Below are 6,792 nucleotides of genomic sequence, written 5' to 3'. Positions count from 1 at the left end.
TGGTAAAACTGAGATTTTCATTTAGGCCTGACTGACCCCAAACCTATCTTCTAGACCACAAGAATTCTGATTTTGCATAGTTCGAACTAAAAAACATTAAAGACTTTTGAAAGCAGTGAAGGACATGGTCATCAAAGGCATTTTCACTTGAGCATAATACGCTCAACAAGAACAGATTCCTTCCTGCCCTCACTAAGGTGCGAAGATCTGAAAATGTTAAGTTTATTGAATCCTTGCTTATTTGTGGACAAGGACTAGGGCTAATTTATATGCATTTGCACAAATTTTGGGAGCTCTAAGCAGAGTAACAAGTCAGAGCCTTATATTGACAGTGCGTGAGTCTAAGGAAAGGTGCAAATATTTAACAAAGTCATGTTGTGTGCAAGGAACCATGCTTTAAATAAATGATTTCACTTAGTTCTCACAAATTTCCTTTCTTCTTCCTCCCTTCCTCCCTTCCTTTCCTCTTTCTCTCCACTATTTCCTTCCTTCCCTCCCTCCCTCCCCACCACTCCCTCCCTCCCTCCCTTTCCCTTCCTTCCTTCCTTCCTTCCTTCCTTCCTTCCTTCCTTCCTTCCTTCCTTCCTTCCTTCCATTTGTTCTGTCTCTGTTTCTGTCTTTGTCTCTGTCTCCCCCTTCTTTCTTCTCTCTCTCTTTTTTTCTTTCTTCCTCCCCACTGCTCCCAGCTTTCTCTCTCTCTTTCCCTCTTAATTTCCACACGAGAATTTGACAGTTTGATTAGGTAATATGCAGTGGTAGGGCCAGCATTTAAATCTACATCTATATATCTATAGAGCCTCTTCTCTTTCTACTCACCATGCGACCACCAGAGTGTTGAGCGGGGACTGTGGTCTCAGTTGACTAAATACAGTCATAGGCACAGAGGGTGCTGCATAAATGACCAATTGGCAGACTTCTGACAGCCTGGTCTTAAGCCAGTGACCCACAGAGCTTCTTGGGGTTTGGCACCATGCCTGGTATGACTTGATCCTTTAACTGTTTCTTTCTTTTGTCAGCCAACCCCCTGAGGGAGCCCTGTCTCCTTCTTGAAAGTCTGTGCTGGAATCAGAGGTCTCCACGAGGGTTCCGGAAGCCCACACTCAGTGCTGTGGTTTACCCTGGGAACTGGCTGTAAGGTAATGCTCTGAGATCAGTCCTTCCAGCTCCCAACTCAAAGATCCACAAACTCCAGGCTCCCAGGGGTTTTGAGCTGCCAGTTATGATGAAATATTAGCACAGAAGAAAATAATTTTTTTCTATTTTGGGTTTCTAATCAAGGCAGCATGGTTACAGGATGATTTATGTACTTGTAAGTATTTTCAAAAAGTTCCTTTTAGTATTGTTCTTTTTCTCATCATTCCTCTTATCACTTGGGCTCAGCTTGTTGCTTCTCAGGAATCTGCCTTTTTTTCTTCCACCTACAAAATGCCAAACACATGTTCCCAATCTAGCTCTATGAAACTGAAAATTTTGGGTGAATGATTTAGAAAAAAGTCCTATGAACTGTTTTGCACACAGCAAGCCCCAAAGAGGTTTCAATTGCAGTATTTGGAGATGAAATTGTCTCTCTGAAAACATACAAACAAACAAATCTTAGAGAAAGAGAAAAGAAAGAAAAGAAGAAAGAATAAAAGAATAAAAGAAAGAAAGAAAAAGAAAAAGTTATCTCAAAGCGTTCTGTTCTTCATTCATTGTTTGTTCATTCAAGCAATGATTTGACACTCATTGAGAATTTACTCTGCATTAGATGCTATTCTGGGTATGAAGAACACAGGCAAATCTATTCCTCCAGGAGTTCATAGTCTATGATACTAGCCAACTGAGTAATATGGCTCGCAGAGCACTGCACTGTCTACCACCCTACCCTTTGAGTCTGTCTTTGACAGCTCTTCTCAACTAGTACTACTGTTCTCCTCACCCTACTCCCCCAACTTTTCCTACTTACGTTCTTCTCCTTCTCTCTTTTGATCATGAACTTCTCTCTACACTAGACCATTTTCTGCCTGCTATCCATTCAACTAACTGATTTTTCAAGGCCAAACCTAAAAGTCACACCCCACGGGAAGTTTTTCTGACACCCGCTTTCAAGTTGGGTTTGTGCTCCTCCCATGTGACCTCAGAGTTCCCTCCTCTTATAAGACTTAATATGTTTTTTTTTTTTTTTAAATAATCAGCTGCTTCCTTGCCTACCTTTCTCACTAGACTGTAAGTAGGCTTCTTGAGGACAGGGGCTAAGTTATCTTGGTCACAAATATGTGCCCAATGCGTGGCCATAGTAGGTGCTCAATAAGTATTTTTGAACCAAATATGTGGCCTGGAAACAGATAAGGTGAATAGATTTTAAACTGTACCTCCAACCCCAGAGTTCTTATGAGAATTAAATGAATTGATATTTGTAGAGTACTTAGAATAATGCCTGCATCTAAAGAATAGATTCCAACTCTGTGTAATAAATGCCAGGATAAACCTTGTGAGGAATTCTAGAAGAAAAGAAGAGAGCTGCCCTAATACAGCCTGAAAACCAGGATGGATGAGGTCTTAGGAAACATTTTAAAGAAAAGATAAGTCTTGAGGATGAATAGGAGTTGTTGAGAAGGGCAAAGAGGAAAATTTCTCTGAGGTTGAGGGAATGGCCCATGTAGAAGCACAAAGGTCGCAGAGAACATGACGACATGTTTGGGGGAATTTAGCTTTCTTGCGTGGTTGGAGGAGAATGGATCTGGGTGGGCGTGAGTGTATAGATGGAAAAAGGAGATGTGTAAATCAATTACAGATGGCCTCATGGTCCAGTGAAAAGGGTGGTGAAGGAAGAATAAGGGGACTAGATTTGAGCCCCAATTCTGGCACTAACTCGTAAGACAATATTGTGTAGAATACCACTTTTCTTGACCTTAGTTTTCTTATCTATCCATATGACATGCGCCACGCATTAGATGATCTCTGAAGCCCCCTTTTATCTTGGACATTCAGAGAATCAGGGAGAAAGTAAGAGCTTCTTTCGGGCAAGGGCCACATGCCTGGTGCTTGGCAAATATTACTACTGTTACCACCATACTTAGATACTATTACTTCTCCTAGTATTTCTAGTATTATACTAGCATGATATTACTTCTATCATTACTATTATATTATTATATAATTCTTACTACTATTACCACTATACTGTTATATAATCGCTATTACTATGCTACTCTGATACATTATTATTACATGAACACTACTATTATTACCATGCTACTATTACTACTACAGTACTAGAGCTATTATACTATTCTATTACTATACTATTGCACTACTAGCATTATCATTACTGCTGTACAATCACTATTTCTAACTACTACTGCCAGAAATGATAATTAATACCTATTGAGATCCTACTTAATGTCAGGCACTGTTTTACATGTATTGACTCTTAATCCTCCCAACAAGCCTAGGAGATAGGTTCTGTTATTATTGCCATTTTACAATTTAGAAAAATCAAAGCTGAGAGAGGTTAGGTAACTTGCTCAAGAGGCTGAGTTTGAAATTCAAGTAATACGGCTTCAGAGCTATGTTTCTCCTAAGATCTCTGTTATGGTCTCTGTTGAATAACTAAATGGAAGATTGATTGATTGATTGAATAAAATTGAGTTCCTCCGTTACTGTCTCTGAAATGTAATTTTAATAAAAAAAAATCATAGGAAAATTATTATCTACTGGAGCCAGAAATAGGAAAAGTTTCCTGAGTCAGGTTGACTGAGTCTTGAATCTATTAAAGCCTTACCATCCTTCATGTGTGAAGCATTAGCTATAGGACATGAAAGATAAAGTGGTTTATCTGATTTATTCATAATTTAGCAGTATGAGGACGTGAAGCAAGAGTATGCCTGTGTACACATTATGAGGGTCCCTGAGACATTCATGGTTCTCTTGGAGAGAGCAGGGTAAAATGTTTACCTAAAGGTCCCTGGCTTACGCTCTCACATACCCACAGAGTTGCTGCCACTCTGCCAAGTAAGGAGTTATATGAGCTCTACAGTGTGCATAGGTCAGTTCTTTTAATGGTCCCCAATATTTTAGAAACATAGTGAAAATGAAAACCATCATTCCTGGCATCACGGGGCCATTGATGAATGAAGGGTGTTTATGGGAAGACAAGCACCTTCACACATTATCCATTTCCAAACCCTCTAGAAGCATATCTAAGAACTTCTCATTAACTCTATTCCATGGTTATCGGATCTACTAATTTGGAATTTCCCCTGTGGCCCTGTGATTGGGTTTGGCATCTGTGCTTCATCTCCCTGGATCCTCTGGGCTCTGTCTTAGACTGCTGGAACATTTTGCTCCCACAGCTGTTGGAAGCAACTCGTTGATGTAGCCAGAGGCAGTTGCTCAGCATCTTAACAGCAAGACCAAAAGGGGTGAAAAAAATAGAAGTCATGGTTAGTAAGTGACTGACCTCATTCTGTAGGAATTCCTTCTGGAAAGAGAGCTGCGGAGTGTTGTGACAGGCTCTAAGTCATTTGTAAAAATGTTTATCATGGAATTCTAGCTAAAAAAAAAAAAAAAAAAAAAACCCAAACTACTCAAGAAACTTCCTGGTAACACAAATGGAGTCTGCTCAGAGGCCCCAAAGGGGAGTCCTAGAAAACATTAGCCTGGTGAGAGAGGATGTCTGCTCTGCATTGGGCTCAGCTGAGGCTGCAGTGGCATGTGAGGTATCCAGTCCACTAGAATGGTTAAAAGAATCTTCTTGTTCTTAAGTCAGCTCAACTTAAAAGGCTGGCTGTGGGATATATGAGGAAAAAGTGCAAAGCAAGCTACTATTTACTGAGCATGGTGCTAGGAATTACTATTTCCATTTTTCAGAGGCTTAGACTGATTAATGAATTTTCCTAAATTCACAAAGTTCGTAAACTCCAGAGTCTGGGTTCAAATCCTGCATGGTTGCCTTTCTTGAGAGTAAAGTCATGCATTCTACATATTTTTCTTATTCCATTGCACTATTCAATGTCATAGGTAAGTGAAATCTCAGAATATCAGGGTTTGGAGGGCCTTAGACACCCTGTGGTCCAATCTTCTCACTGCACAGATGGGAATGGGCCTAGAGAGAGAAAGGTCTTGCTTAGACTCATACAAAGGCCAGGGCCAGAATAGAGGCTGGCTGAATCTCAGTTCAAAATGTTCTTTTCTGATCAGGAATATTGCTCTGAATACATACTTAGTATATTTTGCTGGTTGATTTTTTTTTTTTTAAATGCAGTTTGTAGCAACACCATCTCTTCTTCTTCTAGGCAAGTCTGCTAAATGCTAAGAGTTCACCTTTTGCCCTAACACCCTTTTTCAGCTGGTGGTTATCGGCATTCAGTGTGTAAGACCTTCCCTCTTTAGCCCAGTGAGCAACAGTGTGGTGTGAGACACTGGAGATGTGAAGATAAATGAGTCATGGTACATGAGCCCTAGGAACTTACCAACAAATGAGGGAGCCAGACAGGAGAGCAGCTTATTTTAATACAGTATTTAATTATATAAAGTATACACCTGAAGGGTGTAAAAGAAGAGATTAGGGGCAGAGATTATTACCACAGCCTGGGAAAATAAAAGGGCCTTCCTGGAAGATTCATGAATTAACTTGATTAATGATTTCACTCATTCACCAAATATTTAATGTGTACCTCTTCTGTGGTAGGTACTCTTCCAGATATTAGGGGATACGGCACTAAGAAAGTCGAATGTTCTTCTGTCTAGAGGAAAAAATAAAACACGAATAAGTCAATAAATATTTATAATTAATTAATTAGTTAATGAATTAAAATATTTAAAGCAGCAGTATCTAAAGAGACTATAACAAGGCAAAGTTCTAGAGAACGATATGGGGTTGAAGGTTTATTTTTAACACAGTGGCCAGAGAAGGCCTCTTCAAGGGGATGTCTTGTGATCAGAGACCAATGGAGAAGAACTTTGAAAATATCTTTGATAACTGCTTCCCAGGCAGAGGAAAAATAAGATTGATGACTTTGAGTCAGAACCAGTTTGGCATATTTGAGTAAGAGTGAAAGCCAGTATGAGTAGAGTGGAGTTTGTAAGGATTACTGTGAGAAGAGAAGGAGATAATGATGCAGGCAAGGGCCAGGTCGCAGGCTGTGTAGGGGACAGGTAAGGAGAGGGCAGTGAGATGGAGAAGGGTTTTCCAATCTTTTTCTTCCTGGTAGGCATAGCAGACAATACCAAGACATCAACACAGAGACAAAGACAAAGCTTATAGCAAATGAATCATTCTGATTGCCCATCTTGAAAGGTTGCTATGTACTATGACTAATGCATTCCTGCCCCAAAGGTCAGATTCCTTCAAAACGCCTCTCTGGAAAACGTAGTGCTTAGTACCCCTGGCCCTCGTTGTCCCATGCACCCCACCATGCATCCTACATTCATTATCATCTCTCTCTGGTCTTTATTATGTTGTTAATATTCCTTGAAGGAGATGGTGCAACTCCCACTAAAGCTATCTCCATAAATATTTAGACTGAATAGAAAATGTGCCAAAGATGCAAAGAATATGTCCAGAGTGAGAAGAGACCTTTCTCTTTATTGCTTCTTCAGGCTTGTAATTTAATTCATGGATATGTGTCTTTGAATAATACATAACTATCAATTTACTTAAGAGAGTCCCACAGAAACCTTAGCCCCTTCATCCTTCTGCTGCTCTCTGCATGGCATTTTCTTTTCTTCCTGGGATATACATTCCTCTAGTTTTCTTTATCCTTTTCTTTCTTCTATATTCCATGTTTCTGATCACATATTGAGTGTCAG

At 39.9% G+C, this 6,792-nt stretch overlaps 2 long non-coding RNA genes across 4 annotated transcripts in view; one reads left to right on the top strand and one right to left on the bottom strand.

Moving 5' to 3' along the window:
• The window catches only part of LOC120605788 (uncharacterized), a 16,408-nt gene extending 11,902 nt beyond the window's left edge, over positions 1 to 4,506 (bottom strand). Inside the window, exon 1 of one of the 2 annotated variants that reach the window (XR_005653712.1) lies at positions 4,442 to 4,506. This is a non-coding gene — a long non-coding RNA (uncharacterized LOC120605788). Of the gene's footprint in view, positions 1 to 816; positions 833 to 4,441 lie in introns of those variants that run through there. The other variant, XR_005653711.1, reaches the window with a different exon arrangement.
• The window catches only part of LOC120605789 (uncharacterized), a 70,025-nt gene that overhangs the window by 18,064 nt on the left and 45,169 nt on the right, over positions 1 to 6,792 (top strand). The window contains exon 1 of one of the 2 annotated variants that reach the window (XR_005653714.1): positions 1,048 to 1,136. The exons of the other annotated variant lie outside the window; for it this stretch is intronic. This is a non-coding gene — a long non-coding RNA (uncharacterized LOC120605789). Of the gene's footprint in view, positions 1 to 1,047; positions 1,137 to 6,792 lie in introns of those variants that run through there. 2 annotated transcript variants of the gene reach the window in all.

Source organism: Pteropus medius, unplaced genomic scaffold (assembly GCF_902729225.1).
Source record: "Pteropus medius unplaced genomic scaffold, Ma_sr-lr_union100, whole genome shotgun sequence".
NCBI lineage: Eukaryota > Metazoa > Chordata > Mammalia > Chiroptera > Pteropodidae > Pteropus > Pteropus medius.
The sequence above is the reverse complement of the archived record's forward strand: the minus strand, read 5'-3'. Positions and strand labels throughout refer to the sequence as shown.